We start from the raw sequence: 27,957 nt of genomic DNA on the forward strand, positions 1-27,957 counted from the left end.
TGTTCGGTGCTCCTCTGTCACACCACAGGCCCCTATTTTCAGGTACAGGGTAGAATTTTGAAGCAGAGTCCAGTTTTTAGAGAGCTATTCTGAATAATGCATGCATGTCAATAAACAGAATTAAATTTAATAAAATAGCAGTGAAATTTATGATTACCAGTGGTACACCCTTGACAGCACACCTGGCCACCATCCTTCAAGTTTGAGACGGGCCTTCTTATGACACAGAAGCAACTGGAAGGTCAAAAGATACATCAGAGTATGACCCAGGGCCATTTTGGTTTGCTCATCTAGGGCATCAAGGCTCTAACAAGATTCACATCATTATCAGTGATAAGTCATGAATTAAGCATTTTTTTTAACTCTCACTGGTTAAATAATGCTTAGCAACATCATCTTCCAGAAGCACTTCTCCTGTAGTCATGATTAGCCTTTTCTAATGATTCTGCTCAGCTAGGATTTTTAGTGTTTTTTAATTGCGTATTTTATGATATTTTAATTTTATGTTTATTCATTATTAATCATCTTTATTATATTTTAATTGTAGATGCAGCATCCTAAGCAGGGAGAGGGAACACTTCACAAATAAGAATATTAATTTATATGTCTTAAAATAATAATTAGAATTTTAATAAAATTACTTCCCTTAATAGGTCTCTGTGGAATGTAAATCCCCCACCCTTTACTGAACGAATGAGATATGAGGTGAATATCATTAAGCCCTGTGCTCCCTTATAACCAAAAAAATTTAAACAACAATCGTAAACCTTCAAAATATTTACCTAAAGGCAAGTGGCCTCTAAAAAGCAGTCTCAGAGCTGCAGACAGAGAATAAAGTCTAAATGTATCTTTGGGGCACCTGGGTGGCTCAGTCGGTTAAGCATCTGACTCTTGATTTTGGCTCAGGTCATGAACTCAGGGTTGTGGGATTAAGCCCCGAGCCAGGCTCCACCCTTAGCATGGAGTTGATTTGGGATTTTCTTTCCCTCTCCCTCTGCGCCTCCCCCTGCTTGGATGCCCACGCATGGTTAACCTCTCTCTCTCTCTCTCTCTCTCTCTCAAAATAAATAAATGAAATCTTTAAATGCATCCCACCTCATTCTGGCTTCTATCAGGAGGATGGACACATGGACATTGCCCATCTCACTGGGGTGTCTCAGATCACTTTGTACTTGACTTGCTCCCATACCTGTCAACACACAACTCTGCAAAGCATCCTGAGTGTCAAGGCCATTCGAGCTGCACACCTGAAGTGATAATACTGACCACTGTCTATGATGTGTTGCATCCGAGGATGCCATAGGGCTCTGGAAAGATCAAGTAAGCCTTTTAGGTTTTCAATGCAAGGAGAGGACCCCTTGGGTCCAGCGCTATAAATGGGGAAATTGAAGAGCAAGGATAGGAAGCCACTAGTTTGATGGTTCCTGGCCAGAACCTTATGGAGAAACAAAGGAGCCCGAGCATGTCTGGCCCTTCACTAAGCTCAGACTGCCTCTGTGGCTTTTGGATCGGATTTTGAGTTCTCCTACTTCTATGTTATGCGATGAAGAAACCATAGGTGTTCCTTTGAATGAATGTCCTTTCTTGTATTGCTGTCAAAGTTTATTCTCAATACCATCCTTTGATGTATAGCTTTCTTGTCACTTGACAGTTTAAGTTTCTTCCATGTTGTAATCAGCAGCAGTAATTCTTGGAGCTGGCATTTCCTCTTCCTGGGCAGAGGATGCTACAGCCATTGTGGAATTAACCTAAAACTCTTCCAGCATCATTTTAAACTAGTGTGTTTATCATGGCTTTGTGGGTGCATCTGTTACTGTAGGGTTTCCATGCGTCCTTTTAAATCCTGTTAATTGTCTTCCAGGGGAAGCTATAAAAATTCTCTAATAGAAAAGAAATATAAATATTAGTAAATTTTCCCATGTAGGTGGGAGATTTGTTTTGTTTTGTTTTAATTAACTGTTCACACAGTTCCATTCCCATTACTTTAGTGTCACTCTTTGCAGCCTCTGAGAGTGTGCCCACCCATTTCAGGAAAAATCACTGCCATCATTCTATTTATGAGGCTGGAGTTTATCAGAGCATGGCTACAAAAGGTAATCAGAAGAAAGAAATGCAGCTCTCATGAACTCTCAGCTGACACTTTGTCTTGTATCACCCCAGACCCCACCACCTCCAATACACACACATGCTCCCCTCGTGCAGGGTAGCTGCAGCTCCATACATTTTTAGAAGAGTATGTGGTACTGATTATGAGAATGAGTCCCTCTCATTCCCTTCATGACCCATTAAAAGGTCACTGCCAACCTTCTATTACAAATCCAACCCCCATGATGTCACAAAACCCAGAGAAGAACTACAGAAACTAGGAGAAAAAACTTCTTGGATCCCTTGGCTTCCAGTCTCACTTTGCCAATCAAGGAGCAAAGTCTAACAAGGATGTCCGGGACTCCAAAGGTGATTTAAGCCCCATAGCAACCTGAGGAACAAATCTGGCAATAGCAGAACCTACCTCAAAGAGTGGGGATTAAAAGCAAGCTGTAAAATTCTCTTCAGCAAGTTGGCAACAGGGAGAAATAGTGTTAAGATGAATGCAGGTTAATTTTTTTTCTTTCCATGGAACAATCACAAACTCTTAGAGGAAACTGGTGACCAAAATTTCTTTATAAGTGACAGAAATAGGGGTGACCACAACATATAGCCCAAATTCTGAGACTTTGACTATGAAGGCAACACTAAGAGATGCCAAACATGAGAAAGATGCCTTAGAGACAAAATGGTTGGGGGTAAACAGGTAAGCAAATCAAAATGGACAGAACACAATAGAAGGAACTGGCTTATCTGAAGAATGAGGGAGTCAAGGAGACAGAACAGGGAAGGGGCCCATTGGAGCTTAGGAAAGCAGAGTGAAAGCCCAGTGTTGGCAGAAGAGAGGGGCCTTGGCTCAGTGGCCTTGAGCCCTCCAATCCCTGTGTGTCCCTCCTATGGAGAGATACTCCAGGCTATCTTAGTTCATTGTCATTAAACATTTATATCCTAAAACTAACTCTGTGTTTTAGTTCTGTGTTCACCAGGCAACCTTCCAATCTTCAATTCATTTCCAGAATAGATTTGCTAGCATTCTAGTCTAGTTATATTGGTAATTAAATTTATTTTGGTAAATCACTCAAAATGGCATGCCAGTTGATACTTTCTTGCTTGTAAGTTTGTCTAATGTAAATTATCTGAATCTCTGTTTATAGGAAATACTGGACAAACAATAAAAATAAAAATAACAAAATATATCTGAATAGCTTAGGCCTGAACTTGCCTAAGGATGGCTTTTCCAGTTCCCCCCTGTTGTGCTGTGCCAGCCTCTTGGCATCCTTGATTTCCCACCGTCCCCTCCTTCACACCACAGTCCCCACTTCCCACCAAGCCCCTCCAGGTGGGTGATTCCTACAGCTTCAGACTGATCACATGGCTTAGATTATTCTTACCCCTCCCGTGTAGGTCTATAGTACACAATTAGGATCGAGACCCCTTACATCTATGCAGCATCCAGGACAATTCCCCACCCTGCTTAACCCCATAGGAATCGATCAGAGAATGGAAGCCTTTAGGCAAGAAGCAGTAAAGGTAACAAATGAGACTGAGATCCCAATGTCTCACTGTTTTGTTGCTTTTTCTTCACCTCCCCCCTAAACTGAGTCATAATACTTTTCAACCCTAGAGAGAAAACTCCTGGCTTTAGCCCCTTCTAAAGCCCAGTGGTAGCCTTTTTGTTATTCTTAACTGGAAAGAGTGCCTGAGATTCTGTATCTCATGTGGAATTGGAAGCCAGGAGGTCTGGGTGACAGTTAAAATGTTCTCATTAAAAGGTCCCCTAGCATCATGCCATCTTGTATAGAGTCATGGATGCTGAAAGCTGCACAGGACCTGAGGGATCACCCAGTATGACCCATCTCTTAGGACTCCGTTTATAGAGCAAGACTTCTCTAAAGTAACATCTATAAAAATGAGGCTTAAAACTATTCTGACCCCCAAATCCGATATAGTTTCCACTCTACCAAGCCTCTTCTTCTGGTTTTAATTTCACCAGCAGCAAACTAAAGGGCTGAATTTGAAGGGATTTCTATAAGTCAACTTTCAGAATACAATGACCTCAACCAGGCTTCTAGTCTTAGGTTCCTATCCCGACTTCAGTTGGGGTCATGGGTGAAGGAGCTATTAAGACAACTTCTATTTGCAGCCCGTCTGCCAGCATTGCTCAGCTAGCTGAATGCAAGACATTACCCACCAGCTCTGAAAAAAACCCTGCCTGATGCTGAAGCCAAGACAGAAGAAGGTGGCTCTCAGGGCTGGAGACAGTATCGTGACAATATCTTTGGGGCATCTGGAAATAGATGAGTCTAAAAGTAGGCCAGACTCTATGCCTGGACATTTCGGCTTATGAGTTGAAGGGGAGGAAAAAAATCCCATTTCTACGTAATGTCTCACTTGAAACCAGAAAAGCCCTAATTCAGCGATGGAATTTTGGTGCTGCTCTGGAGGCAGTGTTAGCCAAGTAGGAGGTTCTGGAGGGAGAGCTGAAATTAAAGTAGAAAAAAGTGGGCTGAGCATTCCCAGAAATGCTGCAGCAGGGTTATGATTGAGCAAGGAAGCAAGCGCCCCCTTTGTGATCCAGTCTTCACATTTGTGAAACTGGGATCGTACCTCCCTCACCGGCTATTGTGAGGACTAAATTAGTGTGTAAATATAAAATGATTAGATCAGTGTCCGGCATTCTAATATCTATATAATCACGTGCCATTTTATGAGACATTAATTAGAAATGCAAGTTAAAATGTGATTTATGGCAAACTTCACTTGGGAAACATTCTCAAGTTGGGAGACCTCCTTACTCCAAGGCCCAGCACACAAGGAATCTGGGGGAGCCCCAAACAGTGGGGTGGATAAAAGGGTTTACTTCCTCAGCTTGGAGAATTGCATATAGATTCCAAATGGTGCCCCACTATGTGAGTGACTCATTAATATGTATGTGTCTGTGTGTACATTACAGCTTCACCTTTTCCACCCTAAAGAATCAAGATGTTCTTTCGTGTGGCAGCTACCATCTTTGTATTGCCAACTCAGGGCTTCAATCCATAGTCCAAGAAAGGCGGTGACCTGTTTCTCTAAAAATTTCCATCACAATGATCCTTGTGAAGCTCTTAGTCTCTAAGGAAATCCCTTGCCCATCTCATTCCCAGGCAGAGCACAAGTCAGAAAAACCAAGCAACAAACTTCTCCCCTTAGAAAAACACTTGTGGCAATGAACTTCCATCATCCTTTTGAACTCTGTCTCTTTTGTGTTTGTGATGTGAATAGACCTTACAATTAATTATCACCATGAATAATATATGGTTGTGAGCCTAAGAAATAAGTCAAAGGTTCTAAAGAGGTTTATCCCTCATTTTATACACGGGTAGGTGTTCTTGCAAACACACATTCCATTTTAAACACATCAGCACGTTTGGGGATAGAAGCTTTTCGGAGCTGGCCTTCTTGTGGTTGGCTCATTAGTGAACAACTCATGTAATCAATAAGTTACCGACTGAGAGACTAAGAGTTTCTTATCTCTGCCTTTGCATGTTCAAGTGTCTCAGAAATATCGATGAAACTACATTTCTCTGTCTCTGTCTCTGTCTCTCTCTCTCTCTTCTGTACCACAATAATTAGTTGGAACAGAATGGAGTTTTGCTAATGTGTAATTCTTTTGAAGCCCAGAATGTGTCTTTTGGTCACCTTGCTTTTTCCTCTCCCCATCAGCTAAAGGTTCTCATTTAAGTGACAGGCTGAGGCTTTGCAACAATTTCAAGATTTCAGGTAGGATGTCCAATATCTTAAGACATGATAAATGTCCAGTTAAAGATACAGTTCGAAGTTCCACAGGGGAAATAGATTGGGCTGAAACAATAGACATTCTTTATGACAATGTTTATGCGAAGTTAAAATGGTCATGCTCACTTTTTTTTTTTTTTTTTTTTTTGGCATGCTCTCTCTGGGTACCTAATTCTTGTCAATGTTTCTCATTAATGACTAAGGAAGCCAGTGTGCCAGAGAGCATGTTTAGGTTAATTTGGTTGACCAACTGAATCCAATTGACTGGTAGTGAATTACTAGCAGACCTGTAGATATGTATGGATAATTTTGGCAGCTATCCATAACGTTCCAGCCCATAATTCTTGCTGGTCTGTGTGGCCTAAGGACACAGTAGATGGACATAATTGCCCCTTTGGGCATGCCAGTTCACTGGCATTCTGGTGTTCACCACCCAGTGTATGGAGGATCCCCTCTCTTCTGAGCCTTACCAAGGTTTTCTTTCTCTTACAAAGGTAAGAGAAAACCACTGCATTATGGTGCTTTCCCTTGCTAAAGCAAAAGCACAATCCTTCTCAACCCATCAGGATCTCTAGGGAAGCAACTAGCAGACAGACAAAGCCCAACCTCTGGAAGGAGAGCCAATCTGACCAGGTACTAGCTCTAAGGACTTTAGAAAATCATTTCTATTATGCGCTACTCATTTCATCATCTGCAAAATGGACGTAATCATGTCTAACTTCTAGGGTTCTTGGGAGGATGTTATGTCACCTCACTGATATAAAGTAGGACCTTGGGATATAATAGCTATTGGTAAAAAAATTTAGAGAAAAATGAAAGAAACACTTAAACAGAAGCACTTGAGAAGAAACGTAAAATATTAATATTATCAAGCAACAATAATACTAGTATTATTATTAAACTATCTCATTGGTAGAGTCAAAATAGGGCGTCTGCATATAGTTCTATGTAGTATTATAAACAAGACTGTCTAAAAATGATTCAGGGGTTCTTTCTGAATTGTCTGGACAATGAACTAGCTAGTTATGGGGTTGCTCCTTCCCCAAGCAAGCAGCTTCCCCATAATCCAGCTGCTCATGGGACTAGGGGCTTCCTCCCATAGCAGGAGGGTGTGCAATGGCACACAGGTCCCAACATCTATAGGTACTAGGAAGCTAGTTTTCCTAAACAACCTCTGTAAACAATAGCACCCAAATCCAGAGTATCTGGATTCCAAGTAGCTTATTCATCTTTTCCATCCACAGCACAATCACTTGATAAGGCTACTTTCCCATGTTAGATTTCCTGTCTTCATCTGTTTGGGCTGCTGTTAACAAAAGACTGCAGACTGGGTAACTTACAGACAACACACATTTACTTCTCACAGTTACAGAGGCTGGAAGTCCAACTCAAAGCACCAGCACAGTCAGGTGCTGGTGAAAGCCCTCTCCCTGATACATATGTGTCCTCACATGGTAGAAAGGGTGAAGGAGCTCTTTATAAGACACTAATCCCATTCAAAGGTCTCCAGCCTCAGGACCTAAGCATCATCTAAAGGCCTACATCCTAACATCATCATACTGGGCACGGTTTTCAACATACAAATTGAGGTGGTGGAGGAGACACACAAGCATTCAGACATCGCGTCCCATAATAAACAATAGTAATAAGGGACATGTTTCCTGCCCTGAAATTTATCCCCACAGTTTATTCAGCAGAGTATCCTATCCCCAGATTGACTCCCTTAGGGGATAATGAGGGTTTTGGGGACAGTGTACTTTCTTTTCTTGCTAACCCTTGTTTTATAAATCTCCCATATAAAGCCTGTTCCTTAACTATACCCTGTTATGTGGTACAATTTGTCTGGAGCCTGTTGCACAAACGTCTACCTTCAGAATTTTTTCCAATCAAACCTAAAGACCCATCTACGAGTTCTGGTCATATCATCAATCATTAAAAATGCACAGATTTGAGCGCACCTAGGGGGCTCAGTCAGTTAAGCATCTGCCTTTGGCTCAGGTCATGATCCTGGGGTCCTAAGATTGGGTTCTGGGATCGGCTACATAGGGCTCCCTGCTTTGAGAGGGTCTGCTTCTCCCTTTCCCTCTCCCTCTGCCCCTCCCCCAGGTACGCTAACTCTCTCTCTCTCTCTCTCTCTCTCTCTCAAATAAATAAATAAATAAATAAATAAATAAATAAATAAATAAAATCTTTATTTACAAAAGTGCACAGATTTTGTTTTCTGCGCAGCGCACTCTACTAACCCTAGGAGGGCAAATTAATTAAACACTATCCCTGCTCTTAAAGAGTTTGGTTTTTGTCATTATGATGCTGTTATTCTATGTCTTTAGTAGAAAGAAAATACAATAGCTTTGGTAGAACAGAACATAGATTTATCCTCAGTGGTCTCTGTGCCATCCATTGGTTAAGAATAAATTATGAACCAGGCACTCTACCAGACACTTTATAGACAGTATTTTACAAAACTCCCAGACTTACCCTCTGATAAGACAACTGAGGTTCAGAGAGGTTAAATAACTTGCCTGAGGTCACACAGCTAGTGAGTGATAAAAAAAAGAGTTTGAACTCAGTTCTGCTCTTGTAATAATAAGTCATCCTGCTTCTTAGTAACTTGAATAGCCAAAGGCAAACTCAAAGCAGATGAATTGAACTGGACTCAGCATCAACACATTTAGTCTATTTTTCTCCAGTCGCTCAAAGAGCGCCCCAAGGGCCTGGGAGTCCACATGTGTCTCTGCAAATGACTCATTTATTTCCAGGGAGTGACTTAGTCATTAAGGAAGAAAACAAGCAGAGTAGCTCTAGACACACAAATCATGTTCCAAAGTATCCTTGTCCACTGATCAGCACTCATAAGGCTCATATTTAAAGCCCTGTCATATCCAAAGTGCTGAAAGCGTAAGTTGAGTTTTTACATAGCAAACAGAAAAGAATGAGGGAGAGTTTCTGAACTTATAGCAAAGTCTACATAACATGTAAATGAAATAAACTGACATTTTTTGAGTTCTGCATGAACTGTTTTTTATAGTCTTTCAAATATTTACTGTTTTAGAGGCCTAAGGCACAGTTCTCCTAGTTGTTAAAAAAAAAAAAAAAAAAAAAAAACAAGCAAAGAAACATTAAATGAGCGAGTGAGTGCTACAAATCACTTGAATGTGCTTTATAAATTCCATTAATATGACCATCAACAGTAAAGATATTGATCCAAAAGAGGTAAAAATGGAATTCACATTTGTTCACAGCCAACTGTGTGCTGGGTACTGTCTGGGAATCTTCAGACGGTGAACATTTGTATTTACTTTTGGCTTTCCATCAATTGATTTCTCCTCCTATGTTTATGTAATTCTCCCCCTAATGAGTCTCGCCAGGAGGCTGAGCCTGACTCTTACTTGGAAGCTGCCTCCCTTACAAAGTCAGGGACAACTGAGACTTTGTAAGGGAGGCAGCTCCCAAAGTCAAGAACATGCTCCAATACGCATCCAATTATGTCTGGCCTGAGAGTTGGAACAAGGAATCAGTGAGAGAAAGAAGCAACAATACTACCACTACCTATGACAATGCCCCTCCCACACCAGCCTGGGTCTTGACTTTGGCTATTGTTCTTTCAGACTCCATGTCTGGTTCTCCATCATGTCAGGTGATTCTTTCAATCACTCCTGCTCCTGTAACTCAACCAGAATTGCTTCCAACTCCTGAATGCTGATGGAACCACCTTACAGCAATCTTTCCTATGGCATGGGTTTTATATATATATATATATATATATATATATATATATATATATATATATGTATTCCTATTATATAATTAAGGAAATTGAAGCTTTGGGATAGCCAGTCACCTTCACAAGGCCATGCAGCTTTTAGGAGACAGGGCATAGGTGGCTGAATGGTAGCTAATATATTCTCTCTATGTTCTGGTAAGAACTATGTGGAGGTACCCAAGCATATGTGGGCGTCACCATCACCTGGTGAAAACTACCCATGGAGAGCCCCAAAGGCCTCTTCTCTAGAGTTATAATTTGCAAGGTTGGATTATTAAGTAAATTCACTTGATTTAGGAGACCAAGTCCATATGTTGTCTCTTCTGAAAAGTGAGCCCTTTTTCAGTTGATATTGTGTGTTTTGATATAGATACAGCTATAATGGTGTATCTCTTCAATGCCATGAACCTGGGGTCCTCGTACAGAGTTTAGCCACTAGAGATACAGGAAACTTTGTCTGAACTTCAGCTTAGATCACCTACAAGTGAGGGGTGAAAATGGCTGAAAGAAGTTTCTTCTCTTATGCCTCAGGAGGTCAAGACTTGGGAAATCTGTAGCTTTTCTGAATTGGAGGTTGGGCATCACAAGGCTGGGATTTGTCACTGTTATAACACAATGAAGAAGCGATTATGAAAGGTCATTGCAGAATGTGAGATCGTAACTTCTGCATTTACAAAATGCTCCTAATTTGTATCAGGGGCTTAGCAGGCCACACTCAAAGGAGGCTGGAGAAATCCAGTGTTTTAAAATTTAAGTCTCTTTCTCCTCTGTTGTTCACACATCTCAATAAATAGACATGGTGGGTAGAGAATTGTTTGAGTGATATTCCAAGTAGTGAAGATTGGGACTTCCCTACCAGCTGGCAGAAAAGCCTGCCTCACAGTGAAAATAGACATAGAGTCTTGTGTTTAAATACAAAAAAGCACTGCATCCTGAAGGCTTTGACAGATCCCAGCCAGAATTAAGCAAGACCACTAGCAGCTCCAGTGAAATCTGTGACTTTCAAGTGAGAAAAGGCTCCATCACCCTACCCCATCCCTTAAAAGCCTTGAACACACTGGCATGGAGATCCAGGTCATCTTCAGAATATGGGCCTATAACAGACACATGAAAAAACATTCAATATCATTCTGCATTGGGGAAATAGAAATCAAAATCCCAATGAGATACCACCTCACACCAGTCAGAAAGGCTAAGATTAACAATTCAGGAAACAACAGGTGTTGGTGAGGATGCAGGGAAAGGAGAGCTCTCTCACGCTGTTGGTGGGAATGCAAACTGGTGCAGCCACTCTGGAAAACAGTATGGAGGTTCCTCAAAAAGTTAAAAATAGAGCTACCTTAAGATCCAGTGATTGCACTACTAGGTATTTATCCAGAGCATACAAACATAGTGATTCAAAGGAGCACAGACACTCCAATGTTTATAGCAGCAATGTCCACAATAGTCAAAATATGGAAAGAGCTCAGATGTCCATCAACAGACGAATGGATAAGAAAGATGTGGTCTATATACACAATGGAATATTACTCAGCCATAAAAAAGAATGAAATCTTGTTATTTGCAATGACATGGATGGAACTAGAGGATATTATGTTAAGTGAAATAAATGAGTCAGAGAAAGACAAATGCCACATGATTTCACTCATATGTGGAATTTAAGAAACAAAACAGATGAACATAGGGGAAGGGAAGGAAAAATAAAATAAGGTGAAAATAGAGAGGGAGATAAATCATAAGAGACTCAACTCTAAGGAACAAACAGAGTTGCTGGAGGGGAGGTGGGTGGGCAGATGGGGTAACTGGGTGATAGGCACTAAGGAGGGTAGGAGGGTATTTGATGGAATGAGCACTGGGTGTTATATGGACTGATGACTCACTAAACTCTACCCCTGAAACTAATAATTCACCATATGTGAACTAAATTAAATTTGAATAAAACATTTTTAAAAATAACAGACTGTGGGCCTAGGACTCAGTCTGCCTGATGTTTGAACCCCACCTGTGCTATTTGCTAGTCATAACTTTGTTCAAGGATTTAGCATTTTATGTGTCTGAGTTTTCTCATCGATAAAATGGGAATCCTAATAGTATCTACCACATGGGGTTGAGACAAAGAATAAATCAAATCTTTCCTTTAAACATTTTGAATATAAATCAAAATGTTGTCTGTCTATAAATCTTCATATAATCTTTGGTTTCTAGGTAAATAGGAGTTAACAAAATCACCAGCAAGTCTAGGGTTAGCCCTGCCACTCTGACACGTTCCAGCAGCATGGCCTGGCCAAGTTATTTCACTTCCCCAAACCTCATTTCCATGTGTCTAAAAATAGCTAATGATAGATTAGAACAAGCCACAGAGGCTTTGGGTAAGGATCAAATGCAAAAAGCTATTGAAATTATTAAAATCGATGAAAACCTGGTGGAGGTGGTAAAAGTTTTCAAAGATAAAAATTAGGCTTCTTGCTGTTTCTTGAGCATGCCGGTCATAGTTTCACATCGGACCTTGACCCAGCTGCTGTGCTGCGTATCTAGAATTCTTTTCCACCAGCACCTCACATGGTTGGTTTCAACTCAAAGACATTTTTGTGGGCCCCTGATCATTTGAGAGTCCAACCCTTTTTTTTTTTTTTTTTTTTTTTTTTTTTTTGAGAGTCCAACTCTCAATTTCAGCTCAGGTCAGGACTTCAGGGTCGTGGGATAAACCCCAGGTTGGGCTCTGCTCTTGGTGCAGAGTCTGCTTGTCCTTCTCTCTCTGCTTCTCCCCACCCCGCTCCATCGTGCTCTCTTTCTCTCTCTCTCTCTCTCAAATAAATTTTAAAAATCTTAAAAAAGAAAAAAGACCATTTTCTTAGAAGGACCTCTTCTGACCATTCTATTTTAGTTAACCACACACGCTCGCACACACACACACACACACACACACACTCATACTCATACTCATCCTGCAATATTTTATGAAATCCATTCATTATATATTTTTATTGGTTACTTATTCCCCACCCTCATCCCAATGGAATATAAATTCCTTAAGATAGGCATTTCTCAATCCCTGTCTCTCCAGGAGCTAGAGGAGTAGCTGGCACAGAGTAGGTGAATATTTACTGAATACCCATGAATATGTACTTAATGTATTCAAGAATGAATTCAATCCCATTGACTCTTGCATAGTACCCGTTAACACTGTGACTGAAAGCTTCTACTTCTTTCAGTCTCGAGGTTTTAGAGTGGCCAGGCTTTGTCAAGGTCACCCAAGGACAGTGATTCTTAAGCCGTGCTCCCCAGCACAGCTTCCCAGGCCAGACAGTGCACAGAACTGATCTGCTGGGTCTTCACTTCCAGCCTAGAGCATCATTCCCCAGGATGATACTCCGGATTCCAAATCAACAGTATCTCTGTCTATGTGGGCCACGATGGGGAAAAGCTTAGGGAGCACTGCTCCACGGAGCCCAAGTGATTCTAGAGAGGTGCCTCAGGAGCCAGTGGTAGGGTATGAGGGAGAAACCCAGGGGCCTGGCTCCCAGATTCCCCACCCACTTCCAACATTGCATCTCCATTTCTTCACTGCTTTACATAGCAAGCTTCCAGAAATTGTGATGTTCAAGAAATGACTCTATAGCAGTTTAAATCAAGATCTGAAGGAGTCATGCAGGAATAGATTATATCCTTGGGGACATCCTTGCAGACACTCCAGAAAAACAACGATCTATGCCCTGGTGCCTCGTATTTCATTGAATGCATTCCTTTAAACCACAAATTACCTTGCAGAAGGTAACCCCTGAGTCCTTGACAGCTTAGAGAGAATGAGTTTATTAGCCTACCTTCCTGAGGATGGAAGGATGGCTATAGGCCTAGGGAAGTGACGGGAGCCAGAACATTCTGACATGAGCAGAAAGGGGATGAGCCAGAGACCACTGGCCTGTCCCAGTGTCACCCCAGGCTCACGCTGTCGCTGGATAACATTGCCCTCTTTGCCCTACTCTCTCTCTACACAGATCAGTCAGCCTAAAGCCACTCAGGAGCTGGCAACCAATGCTGCTTCCCACACAGACCTCCACATATCCTGCCAGTGAAACAGATTTTCAATGGCCTCTGTCTGTGGGATATTGCTACCCATTCAGGGGTAGATTTTCAGTGCAGGGCAGCGTAATGATTCCCATTAATGCTGATATTATTCATGCAGCTAAAATCCACATGCCCCCAGCTAAGACATTCCCCTGTAGAGGCTACAGCCCATATCTTCTTAGAAATCCTTCATTACAGGTAGATAATGTGTTTGCACTATATAGGAGTCTGACGCACAGTAATGGCCTCCCTCAATGTGTCTTTGAATCCTGCAAAACACCAGGGGATTTTTATATGTACATTTAATCACTAAGCCCAGACTTCCACTTGCCGACATCCTGCTTCCAGGGCAGATGACAGGATGTGGTGCACTTAAACTCAGTGTTAGGAGAGTCTCATCCCTTGCAAATATATTTTCCACATAAAACAGTGCTCTTTATTCCCAATCCTATTCACATTTTGAGTTGGATAATACTTTGCTGTGGGGGACTATCCTGGACATTGTAGAACGTCCAGCAGCATCTCTGGTCTCTACCCACTCAATGCCACAAGCACCTCACTCCGAGCTGTAACAACTACAAATGTCTACAGACACCGTCAAATGCCAGGAGGGGCCCCAGTTGAGAACCAGTAACATAAAACAAAATGAAAGGAGGGATATCCCCTCCTGTCCTAAAGCCCCAAATGTGAAACTGAGCCTACACACAAAGAACTCCACCTGGACAGCAAGAAAGCAGGTATATTTGATATCAAATGAGGCATCAGATGGGGTTGTTAAGGAGTGACAAAAGTCAGGGAATAAACTCAGGTTTTATTGGATCCAAATTAAATAATATAAGAATCAATCCCCGATTAGAAGGCGTTATAGAGACAATTTGAGGCCACTCCCCCTGAGACAAGAGAGGAAACTCAGAACCAGAAATGATAAGTGACCTTTGGGTGGTCTCATAGGCTTGACAGCAGAGGCTGGACTAGAAGTCAGGTCCCCAGACTCCAGGAAGTTAACCAATTGTGGCTTTCCTTCCCTCATTTGTTTATTCATCAAACACATATTTTTTTTTTTTTATTTAAGTACTTGTCAGCTGCTGAGCTCAGGCCTGAAGACAAAAGAAAAAAAAAAGTCATCTTTCCCAATAATGACAATGGGACCACTTATCAGTTACCTTCTTACCTTGTATCCATGGATGAGGTATTTTAGATCTATCATGTCATTCAGTCTTCCTGAAAAAAAAAAAAAAATCTATGAGGTTGGTACTATTTCCTCACTGGTGATATTGATGGGTACAATTAGACATGGTAGTCCCATAACTCATGTGACAGTTACAAAGTCCAGCGTTATAATTGGAAATATGTCAAGAGTCTTCTAGGAATGATGTATCGACTAGAGCAGAGAGGAGTCCACAGTCTTCCCTCTTGGTAAAGCATCAACACCCATCTGCCAGCTACACGTGATGTGTGGGAAAAAGAAGGGACATTTGTCGCAGCACAGTGCTGGGGTCAGATCTTGGCTCTGTCCCTTTCCTTGCATCCTTTGAGCTAATCATACAACATCACTAAGCCTCAGTTTCCATACTTGTAAAGAGACTTTAGGAGATCCAGCAGGCATTTGGTATGATGATCAAACAAGAGCGTGCCTTCAAGTCACCAAATGCTAGACCTCGGGATCCCTGGGTGGCTCAGAGGTTTAACACCTGACTTCAGCCCAGGGCGTGGTCCTGGGGTCCCCGGATCAAGTCCCACATGCCCCTCCCTGCATGGAGCCTGCTTCTCCCTCTGCCTGTATCTCTGCCTCTCTCTGTCTCTCATGAATAAATAAACCAAATCTTTAAAAAAAAAAAATGCTAGACTCCTCTCCTTTTCCTATTCTGTCTGGACTCAGTTTCTTTATCTATAAAATGGAGATGATAAAGATAGCTACTTTGTAAAATTGCTGTGACAGCTAGGAGGGTACATAAAAGGTATATGGTTTGGAGGCTTTAGTTATGTTTATAAATGTAAATAGCTATGGGATATTTTTAATGGGTAAATCAAAGGGGGAAACTCACAGATAAACCATAAAGATGAAGTAGCATGTTTTCCTTGCAGTGTCCACTGCCCTCCCAGCCCACCCTACCCATTAATAGATGTGTGATCTGAGATCCTTAAAACTGAAAATAATTTGCCCAAGATTCCTCAGCGACCTGCTGATGTCTTTTTCTGGCTTCCAAACCCAGCTCTTTCTTCTTCCTCCTGTTTCCCTCCTATGGGCTATCCTGAACCTAGCCAGGAGTAAACCTCTCATGGATGGAAAATGCGACCCCCCCCATATCACAGACTATCATTGTGGAGGGGCCCACAAGGATATGACTAATAACAGAGCAATATCCACATAAAAGTGAGCTGCCTTGGCCCCTGTAAAGCCTGTCCTAATTGGAGACTCCCATTAGTCGCTCAGTTCTGGGGTCTTATCATCTCCTCTGGGAGCCCTTTCTGACTGCCCTGTCAGAAGCAGCAGTCTGTTTTCGTCACCTCATCTGTTTGCCTCCACAGCACTTACCAATATCTGAAAACACCATGCTTAATTGTTTACTTGTTTATGACCAGTCCCCCATACCAGAATGCAAAATCCATGTGGGCAATGGCCTTATCTGCTTGATTTGCTACCTTATTTCCAATGGTCAGAACAGTACCTAATTATTATTAGACTCTTAATAAATATTTGTAGAACTGATGCAGAAATGAGTGAATTTGAACCAGATTCCTATGTTCTTCTTGCTAGCCTTTCTTGCACCCATGTCCCATTACCCCAAGCCCCCACCAGCCCCCTACATGCACCCAACAGAACCCCTGGGTCACTAAAGTAGGCTGGATCTTTTTTGAAGCATGTCCTCGGCTTGGTCTGAGTAGGTCCCAAATCAAAATCTTAGGAGATCTAGAACTTGCCCAAGCTCTGATGATCTGCAACCTAGATGTCCAGAAGTCTACCATGATGCACTTGATTCCATGCATACCAAAATGTTGAAGTGTTTCCAAGACTTGAGATTTCACTGAAAGGCAATTCAATAAGCATTTACGAGGCACCGTCGATGCGCTTGTCATTATATCAGCAAAACAGGCACTACCACCAATCTGATACAGGATGTCTGGCCCCAGACTATTTCCCCTGCTTGCAGAAGTGGTGATGAAAAATTATGACATTAGCTTTTGGTTCGCAAGAGTGAATTCTGGTTGAATACACACATTAGGGGTACCATCTTACTACTCCAGTAAGCATTAGTCCACCAGATATTTTCCATGACGACCATTGACAAGGAATCACATAACACAGCACAGGCCCTTGGAAAGTTGATGGAGACAATGGGTACCAGAAATGAGAAAAGAGGGCACACGAAGGGATAGAAGAAGGATCTAAAGACAAACTGTACCTTTCTGTGGCAGTTGGGTGAATACATGGGAACACTTGAAGCCAGATCGACTTGAGGTCTCATCCTAGCTCAGCACCCAAGTTGGTGCTATGAACTGAATGTTTATGCTCTCCCAAAAAAATCTAGAAGTGGGGCCTTTGGGAGGTGATTAAGGTCATGAAGGTAGAACTTTGGTGAAAGGGATTAGTACCCTTAATAAAGAGACCCCAGAGATCTCCCTCGGCCCTCCCACCATGTGAGGACACAGCAAGAATACAGCCATCTGCGAATCCGGAAGTGGGTCACCAGAAAATGAAACTGCCAGCACCCTGATCTTACATTTCTCAACCCCCAGAACTGCAAGAAATAACTAACTTGCTGTTGTTCATGAGTCACCCAGTCTACAGCATTCTGTTACAGCAGCCCAAGTAGATTAAGACACATGGCTAATTGTCTGCTGTCTCTGAGGCTCGGTTTCTTCATCTGTGAAGCAGGAATAATAATACATAACTCAGAGATTTCTTGTGATGAATAAAGAATTAATATGTACAAAGTGCTTAGCATTATTTCAGGGGCAACGAGCAATATTTATCATTATCCCTCTGAGCTTACTCAGGTGTAGACCTCAAGAGGGTGAGTGAACACCAGAGTAGCCTTTGGATGTACCCCTTTGAAGGATAAGAAAAATGTCATGAAACAGGACTCCATAGATGGCTCTTTCACTGTGCCTGACAGTGTTAAAGCAGCTTCCCCAAAGTACTTGGTCCCCAAGGGCCTCTTACTTACCGGGAGAATCTGCTTCCTCCCCCGTGTGCTCTGTTCACCTTCCTACTCCCATCTGCACCAATTAGCAGAGAGCAGATTGCCAGAGACCCAGGAGAGCGCCTGGAGAACAGACACACCATGCCAAGAACGGGGGAGCCTTCGGAGCCTGTAAAGGGAACGGGTCGAAAATGAAGATGTACTGGGGGAACAGGAATTACAACTCTGCTGATTAAGTGATGAAGTGAACGGAAATGAAAAAGGTGGCATAAATTATTAAGGAAATGCTAGCTGCTCCAGGCAAAAGGCAACCGATGAAGGAGGCTGGGTCTTGTTAAAGGTTATAGAAAGAACCTGCAGCTGTAAGCCGGGGCCTCACTGTGACACAAAGGACGGGAATTGTACTCCCAGTGTTTTGTTTGTTTGTTTGTTTTTATTTGTTACTGATTTTTAAAGGTTCAAAGATGTCTTCGATTCCCCAGGTAGCTGGCTCTGTCCACTGAATAAATACAGGAAAGGGCTTCAGATTAACTTAAGAACACAAGTTTGCACCTATAGTCAGAACAGTTGAGCTGAAACAGTCAGACAGGCCATTTGGATTCCAGATAGCATAATTTGAAAAACATTTCAGAGTGACAACTTCAGAATGCTTTCTTGATCAGCTATGCAGGGGCGTGGAGAGAATTCTCAAGTTATCAGCTTCCAGAAGAGAGGCGATGGAGTAGATTTCAGTAAACAGTAACTAGTGTGAAAATTTGCCTCATATAGAGGTACATCCTTTTGGAAGGTTTGAGCATGATTACCAATCAATGTATTTCTCATTACTTGATTTTTTAAAGATTTATTTATTTATTTGAGAGAAAGAGAGAGAATGCACATATGAGCAGTGAGGAGGCGAGCAGAGAGAGAGGGAGAGAATCTTAAGCAGACTCCATGCTGAGCTCAGAGCCCGACACAGGGCTCAGTCTCACGACCCTGAGACCATAACCTGAGCTGAAATCAGGAGTCAGACTGCACCACCCAGGCTCCCCAATTTCTCATTACTTCAAATTGCCGTTGATAATGCTGTCAATCCTTCCTCCCCCTCACCACAAATGCATGATTGAATGGGAATCGATCTCTACCTCTGTCTCTGTCTCTCCAGCTCTTTCTCTCTTTCCTTCTCTTTTTACCTAGGTGCACTGACTCCAATAGTTTGTTGGAGGACAGAGTCTGTGCCTTAAAGATGGGGCTCTCAAAGATTATACAAAATGCAAGTGCAGAAGAAAGCAGGGAACAGAGAAACTTCACAACCCCCGACAGAGTGACCGCCTAGGCTCTCAATGACTTTACCAACACCCCCAATGCAGTTCCTAGAAGCCTAGCTGTGCTTCCTATTCTGTTCCAGGACAAGGATCCTGCTGAAAGCCCCCTCTTCTTGAAGAAGTTTGAGGGAGTGTCTCAGAACTAACAAAGGTAACTCACTGTTTATAGGAGGCTGAAAGTCTCTCCATTACAGTCCTTCGCCTAGGTGACATTCAGACTCTGCTTGATTACCTCTTACGACAGCAAACTCCTTATCTCACAATGTAGCTCATGCCATTTCTGAATCACTCTTCTCAGCCAGGTACATAGGTAGAAATAAGTGCTCCCATCGATTAATGAATCAATTAATAGCATTAAGTCAAGGCTGAGGATGCAGATATAACCAAAGAAAGAAAGGCTGATCACAATTCTATTTTACAACCTTCCCAACCCCTCTCCCCTATACGTTGGCAGCCCACGCACACACCACTGGATTGGGAGGAGCAGAATCCTTTTTGTCACCTTGCTGTCTGCTTAGATTTGGACCACTGGAAGGATAGCACATCAAAAGAAAGACAAGAAATCACTCAGGAAATACTACAAAGCACTAGGTCTGCCTCTATTGGATTACAGCTGGGGAATCATAAAAAAAAAATGTCTTTGTAGCTTTTTTTTTTGTTTTTTTTTTGTTTTTTTTGTCCACAGTTTCTTGTGTAAAATTGTGTTTTTAATCCTGGTGACAGAGTAATATATTTTCATTGAGGAAAATCCAAAAGATGCTAAAGCGCAAAGAAGAAAACAGAAAGTCACTTAGAATCCCATTATTCACAGATTAATACATTAATTTGGTGTATATCCTTTCAGGGGGTTTTGTCTATTTGTCATATGACTTAATTGGGAACCTATGTTTCATAGTGTTTTATAATTTTTGTGTTTAATATAACAATGTGCTGTGGACATTTTTCCAAGTTATTAAATTTCTTCTTCAACATAGTCTATAGCATTTGTGTAAATAAAGTACCCTGTCTATTTATGCTCCTATTGAGAGTCTACACATACGCTATTTATGTATTTATTTATACATCTGTTTATAGTGTTATTGGTGAGCACATAGGCTAATTGGCAGCTTTACATAATATTACATATGATGGAGGATGAATCAAGAACTCTGGAATCAGAGAGGAAAACTCAGAATCTAAATTTATGGGGGCAAGGAGAGCTTCCTGGAGGAAACAACACTTGAATATTACTTTTCAGATTAGAAAGTGTGATAGTTTACATTAAAATATTTAGTCTCCACAATTGGCCAAGATGCTCTTACAGTTCCCCTCAGTTGACTAAACTTTAGACAGATTTCTTCCTGACTCTAGGTTCTGACCTCCCTCTTCTAAAAGCCTTTGCTTTAGAAAACTTGTCATTGTAAATTCTCTCTCTGCTCCTTTGAGATGTAAATCTTTTTAAAAGCTTCTTGCCAGCTTTACAGCCCAAGAATTTCTCAAGGACCTGGGAGCCACCCATTGGAAATGTAATCACGGAGGAAGGAAATCTCCCAGTTTCTGTGGAAGGGTAGGAGCTTCACTTTGACAGCCTAACTTCCTGTCATGAAGATATAAGGAAGTTTCCTTTTCCTTTCGGTGAATGCAATTAGCAAACTGATGGTCTGTAATCCCCTCATCCCAACTCCCAAAAATTCTCCCAGACTTTGTTTCAGCAAAAATGAGCTCTCACTGAGTTCTGGCCTCTCTTTCCTATTAGAGTAGTATGGAATAAAGTCTTCCTTGCCTGTTAAACGTTGACCAGTGCAAGTTTTACTTTTAACAAAATGGAAGTCTTAAAAGGCCTCCTATCCTGTTGTGCAGGAAAACACAACTGAGAGAAAAGTATCAAGCGAGGAACTCCATGAGCACTTCCCTCTGAATTCCTACATACCACACTGGAAAAAAAAAAAAAAAAGAAACCTAGAAGAAAGAAGTTGAGATTAACTAGAGTAGTTGGTTAAATTATACTAATGAGAGCCTGACCGGCTCCTCCATGGCTTCTTCATCCACAAAATGAGACCAATAACAGTACCTGCTTACAGGGTTGTTGTGAGGATTAAATGAGTTCATATATGAAAAGGGAAAAATCAGTACTGGCACATACAGAGTGCTGTTCATAACTAATATTGTTATTATTACTATGGAACAGCATCAGTTTTAGAGTCAGAAGAGGCTGAGATCAAGAGCCAGCTTCATCACTTCCTGGGAGAGTGTATTAGGCAACTAACTTGTGTCAGAGCCGGTTAAAAGGTTTAAATTAAACAGCATCTGCAGGGCAAATGATTCACATTGGTCCTGTGGTAGACAGAATTCTGAAATGGCCTTTCAGGGTTTCTGAACCCAGTTATTCAATCAAATACTAATCCAAATCCTGCTATAAAGGGATTTTGCTGATGTAATTAAAGTCCCAACTCAGTTGACCTGAAAACACAGGGATAGTCTGAATGGGCCTCATCTAATCACACAAGCCCTTTAAAATGTGGAAAATGTTCTCTGATGGTCAAAGAAGAGTAAGTCAGAAAAAGTCCAGATGTGAGAAGGTTTCGGCATGGAGTTGATGATATCCTTTAAGTTGGAGGGGAAGGTGTCCACATTGACCCCCACCTGGCAGCCAGCAAGAAATGATTCCTACATCCCAAAGAGCCTATGCTCCAAGGAATTGATTCTTCCAGCAACCGAAATGAGCTTAGAAGTGGATTCTTCTTCACACCCTCCAGACGAGAGCACAGCTTGGCCACCATCTTGATTTCAGCTTTATAAGACTCTAAGCAAAGAACCTCGCCAACTGAGCCCCAACTCCTGACCTACAGAGCTGTGAGACCATAAACAAGTGTTGCATTTGGGCGCCGCATTTGTGGTAATATGTTGTGTATGCATCAGTGGAAAACTAACTCAGGCCCTTGGTAATATGTGAAGTTTCTTTTTTTTACCCCAAACCTCTTTTTACCACTGTAAAACCCACAACAAAGGTGAAACCAGGGGTAGCCATGTAATCTACTCTTTCCTATGTGCCCACATACCCTGACTCAAGGTCAAAGTACTACTTATCCCCCAAAGGACATCCTGCCACACAGGTGGGTGCCCTGGTTAAAAGACTAGGGCAACCTCAAGAGTCCCTTTGAAAATATACAATGCTCCTTGTTTTCAAGCCTCAGCACCAATGCACTAAAGAGATCGGACTGTTTTCAGAATGGAGAATCACAGGCAAGTCCATTTGTACCGTTTTATTGACATTTTTGACCTTCCTGGAAAAGCACGTTATGTTTTGCTATAAAAATTATCAGAGAGTGCAGCTTGCCGAGTGATATTTTATATTACAGGACAGAGCACTCAAAGCCACTCTCCTCAAAGAAGTGCTCCTGCCACTGAAGAGCTCTCGGATCTTGGTGGGCCTTTTTCTCCCCCTGTACCATGTCCACACTGTTAAGTGGGCTGCAATGTTAGCAAGTAATTTGGTAGATGGAACCACAGTGTGACATTTCCTTGATCGAATCACTCCAGCAAGTTTAGGTGCAGTTTTAAGTGAAATACTAAAAGTAAACTTAAAATCTGGGGCCTTTCAAGAAAAAAAAAAAAAAATCATCATTTCCTAGAAGTTTTTGGTGTATACTGAGGATACCTGTGAACATTGGGTTTGTTTGGATGTTGATTCTTTTGACAAATCTCAAGACAAAAATGGAACCAAAAACCAAATTAGGATTCAATAAATAAATAAGCCCTTTGGGCCCTACACCATCTTGTCCAGGTTTCTTGTCTCAAGATAGAAAACTTTTTATGTTTAAGATAATTGTACTACATATCTGTAACCCCACCCACTCTAAAACAGCAGAATAGCCATGTTGGCCAGAATGCATTCATAAGTCAATTAAGTGTTGACTCATATATGCTAGGGGACAGTGATAGGTGCCAGGAATATAAGTATGAAAGAGACATAATCTATAAACTTAAAGAGAAAAGGCAGATATTTTCCCATTATAAGGAACACAACCTACTCAATCCTCCTGCCCTAAAGATAGATCAAAATAAAAAGCTACGCTGCATATTAAGAGGACAATTGAACAACAAGGGGTCAACTTCTATTCCCCTACTTACTAGCCATGTAACCTTGGACAAGTCATACAAGTTCTCCAAACCACATTTCCATCATCTATAAAATGGAGGTAATAATAATAACGAGATAATGGTATTGTGAAAATTGAAGGAGATGGTCCATGTAAAAACACTTGGCTCAGCGCCTCATCATTAGTAAGCAAGTGGTGAGGATGATCGTCATGATGATGATGATGGTGATGATGATGATGACAAAAGGCCTTACTTGGCACTTACATGTGCGACGATTAGATTTTTCCAAGTGAAACCGTTAAAGCTCTGGTTCCCATGTGGTGTGAGTTTTCTAATTTGTCCCTTTGAGGGTTTCTTGATTTTATGGTTTTCCTTTATTTTTGTATTTGAATAGAGTTGATGCACAATGTTACATTACTTTCATGTGTATGACATAGTAATTCAACTTCTTTATATGTTATGCTATGCTCACCTCAAGCGTAAATACCGTCTGTCACCATATAACACCATTGTGACGTCTACTTTGTCCCCTTGGCTGCTCCTTAGCATCAGCTCAGAGCAGGAGGTCATGGAATTCCTGCTGTGAGGCCATCCCCAACCCAGAGAGGTGTGGTGTGATAAGACCTGTGAGAAGAAGAGTTTACCTCTGATGGGAAAGCATCCCAGAAGTGAACAATTTTCTGGGTGGAAAAGAAGACGGTAACTAGTGTTGACAACTTTATGATACACATTGAGGTAGATGAAATAGCCAGATCTTGTGTGAGAGAAAGGAAATGATTTAAAAAAAAAAGAGAGAGAGACCTGTAAGGTGACTGGGGATCATTTTGTGAAGAACTTCCTGTGCCACACCAGTATGCTGAAGTATACTGTGTAGGATTGCGGTATGCTCAAATGCCCATTTTTAAAAAACATCACCCAGGTAGCTATGAGACTGGTTTTATAGAAAGGCAAAATGAGAGGCTGAGATCTCAAGAAGCTGTTAGGCTGGAAAGGGAAAGGAATGACTGAGAAAACACAGTCATAATAATGTGGACTGGGGTAGATATTAAACACAGAACCACAAAGGAGGGGCACCTGGGTGGCTCAGTTGGTTAAGCATCTGCCTTTGGCTCAGATCATGATCCCAGGATCCTGGGATGCAGCACCACAATGGGGCCCCTTGCTCAGCAGGGAGCAAGCTTCTCCCTCTGCCTCCTCCTGTTCATACTTATGTTCTCTCTCTCTCTCTCTCTCTCCCTATCTCTCTGAAAGAAAGAAAGAAAGAAAGAAAGAAAGAAAGAAAGAAAGAAAAGAAAATCCTTTTAGAAAATAAAGAAAGAAAAGAATAAGAACCACAAAGGACTATTACAGGATGTCATGACCCTTTGGTTATGGTGGACCATGACCCCTGTAAACCCAAGGGCCCCCTAGTGTCTTGCTGATGCTATAGTAGGAGTTTACTGCCTCTGCTATTTGAGGCACCTTCTCCTTTCCACTGTAAAAGTATGAGGTTTCCAGCTCTCCCCATCAGTTATCCTGGGTCTTGTATTCTCTTGGCCCATGTAAGCTTTCATCTAACCGGATACTTTGTGCAAATCACTGAGACCCAAAGAATGTTTTTTTTTCAAAGGCACAAATAGCCTTTGAAACTGATTGAAACTAGTTTTACACTAATCACACGTCCACTGCATGGACTGCTACTCCTTTGGAAAGAGAAAGACCGAGTTTGAGATGAATAGAAAGTGGGGAGTGGCACTATCCCTGCAACAGGTTACACCTAGGGTATGGCTCTGTTATCATTTTCCTGGACAAGGAGGGAATTTCAAGGGCTCCGAGGTTCCCACTTGGGCCAACAAATGTATCCACTAATTCACCTGCAGCATTTTCCTGTGTCGATTTTTCCCCTGATCTCATTATTACTCCAGTCAATCTAAACTGACCTCAAATTAGCAATTTACACCTTTGCAACCAACTACATTTAGAAAAATTTCCCATTTAAAACTTGTCTTACTGATTAATTTGCATCTCCCAAGTACACAGCCAGTGTTATATTTGCATTTTAGGTACAAATCAATGAGATTACTGCCACCAAAATTACATATATCCAAAGGAAGAGCCTACAATTGGCAAACGTCATAGTGATTTACTTTCAGGTTGGTTTTTGTTCTGTTTTGTTTCATTTTGCTTCAGTTCTGATAGTGTAGGGTTGCTTTTTATTATTATTATGTTTTTTACCTCAAAGTAGGGTATAACCTCACAATGGCTATGAACACTAACACATGCGCTTCTGTTAAGTCAGAAAGAAGCTGAAATTGACAAAAACATTTTTTTTCTTTTCACTTGTAAGACTGTGCAAAGGACTAATAATAATGCAAGAAAAATGATGTTAATAAACACTTCTTGATTACAAACATTTCATCAGGCTCCAGCACTTTCAACACTAGTCAGGGTTTGCCTGCTAAGACTGGACTTTGAGGAAAAGCTAGATTCGCACAAAAGAAATTCTGGCCTCTGTTCTAACACATATTTTGGATAAACCACCAATTTTCTCCATATCTCCATCTCCTCATTGTACTTGGTGTGCTTAAAAGTACCTTGATCACCACGACTGCATAATGTAGTGGTATACAGCAAAACAAACAGCCATAAAATATGTGAATTGTCCCTTAAAGTTTATTTCAAAATAAAAGACAAATGAAGAGAAATCATTTTTTAAATAAATGCATTGCATTCTTTAAAATCCCAACTGAAATATGTATTTCTCAAGGCCAGTATCCACAAGATATTTGTCTTGTTTCTCTGATTCCCTTTTAACATATTTTTATAAATACAATAGGCATTCAATAATTTTTTATTAAACAACTGAATGACTAAACTTATACGGAATATTGTCATTTATGTTCCAGACTCGTTAGATCCATAGATCTAGTCAGGACAGACCTCAGTCACAGCCATAGCAAATAACACAATAACAAGCTTTTGGGTTAATTTGGTCATGTAACTAGACACATAACTTTTAGCAATCAATTCCTATTCAGTTTTCTTTGCACTTGAGTGTACTTTTTTTTTCTTTTCTGCCCTGAACTAGATCTAACAACAGTACTTTCCTGTGCAAATATGTTTTTTTTTTTCCAAACAGAGAATGTAATGGATTACAGTAGCTCTTCAGTCAAATACTGGAAAATACAGAAATTTGGGGAGAGAGCTTTTTAGTTTCTCCACCACCAGAATCCTTAAGATGTTATTAGGCACCTGGTGACCAAGGCTGCATTTTTTTCTTGCCCTTAGCTTTATTTTTCCCTCAAGGAACCAGTCCTCCCACTAATCCTACAAACATTCCTAAGGCATCTAATATTGGCTGGAAACTATGTTGGATGTGAAAGTGAGTAATACAGTCCCTGACCTCAAGTAACTCATGATCAGGTAAAGAAAATCTTTAATTGCTTTAAGCATTGCATTGTTAGTGATTCCAATTGCCTGTGATAGCATCAACCTTACAAGAAAGATGTGAGAGGAAGCTCAGATGAGATCATAAGTGAAAAATGGTAAAGTCCAAAGCCCGGTGCAGTGTAAGCACTCTACCGGTCCCGACAGAGATGATGGGGATCAGGCCCCCAGTGCAGACACTTGGAGGCCTGAGAAGAGACAACTTTTCCCAAGTGATGGGTGGAAATGGGTGGCAGGTCACTGTGAATGTAACAGAGTCTGGAGAGAAGAGGTCCTGGGGGTTTTCTTTTCCATGTGAAGGCGTTGGGAGAACAAAGCAAGAGGCAAAATAGTTTCCTTTTCCTGAAGCCAAGCTCTTGATAAATTTCTACTCTAAATTTCAATTTCTCTTTTACTCTGCTCTTTTTCATTTTCTTAGCACCAGCCCCCTTTTCTAAGGTAGCTGCACAGCCTCTTCACTGAGTGAGCTCAGTGGTCACTGCACACTAGCACCATGGTGCCAGAGGGCTGTAGAAAACCCCCTGCAGAGAAAGCAAAGGGAGGGCAGCTCTCCCAGAGGGGGTCTGTGGGAGGGAGTGGCCATGGGGCAATAAGCTGGCAGACAGCTCGACACACAGGCTTGGAGAAAAGAAGCTTCTCTGCTGAATTTCTAGTAACTGGGAAATCCTGCATGTCATCCAGGCTCTGCTCTCTCTCTTCTCTCTAGATCCCTCTATCCCATCACCACCAAGTACTAGAGACTTTTGTCTTCTAAATACTTCTCAACACTGCCTCTCCTCTCTCCTCTGGCTCTGGTTAGACTTCCACAGCGACTTCCTTACTTACCTTGTGGCTTTCAGTCTTTGCCATCAGTTGCTCAGTTGCCTAAAAGGCTCCCATGCTCCTTAAGATGATTTTCAAAACTCTTCCCAGTCTGCCTCTTGTCTGACCCTCTGCCTCATTTTCCCCAGCACTGTCACATACTGTGTCCTCCAGCAACTCTACATTGCTTCCAGTTCCCCTAGAACCTCTCATGCTGTTTCTCTCCTCCTTGCTTTTGTTCATGTTGCCTTTTGATCTAGAATGGTCTTCCCCAAATTCCTAGTCATCCTTTGAGAAGAGATAATGACAGTCACCAAGGATGACTAACTCATCTAGAGTTACCTGAGAATTTCTACGGTTTATGCTGAAAGTCCCACATCCCAGAAAATTCCCTGTAAGTCTTCACCTTCTCCAAGCCCTTCTTAGTCCTCCCTGATCAGGTCAAGTATCCCTCCTCTGTGATCTCATAGTACAGGTGTCCTGTCCTTACCACACTGTAGTATACAGCATGTAA

The 27,957-nt window shown here is 41.5% G+C and overlaps 2 long non-coding RNA genes across 2 annotated transcripts; one reads left to right on the forward strand and one right to left on the reverse strand.

Moving 5' to 3' along the window:
- Positions 1-107: 107 nt before the first annotated feature.
- LOC140622693 (uncharacterized) lies at positions 108-27,870 on the reverse strand. The gene is made up of 5 exons (XR_012022385.1): positions 27,468-27,870; positions 17,857-18,001; positions 14,859-14,908; positions 1,096-1,880; positions 108-234 (listed from the first exon to the last, which is right to left on the reverse strand). It is a non-coding gene; the product is annotated as an uncharacterized lncRNA (long non-coding RNA).
- On the forward strand, positions 2,347-5,283 carry LOC140622697 (uncharacterized). The gene is made up of 3 exons (XR_012022390.1): positions 2,347-2,454; positions 4,229-4,394; positions 5,039-5,283. It is a non-coding gene; the product is annotated as an uncharacterized lncRNA (long non-coding RNA).
- Positions 27,871-27,957: the final 87 nt, after the last annotated feature.

Source organism: Canis lupus, chromosome 2 (genome assembly GCF_048164855.1).
Source record: "Canis lupus baileyi chromosome 2, mCanLup2.hap1, whole genome shotgun sequence".
NCBI classification, from domain to species: domain Eukaryota; kingdom Metazoa; phylum Chordata; class Mammalia; order Carnivora; family Canidae; genus Canis; species Canis lupus.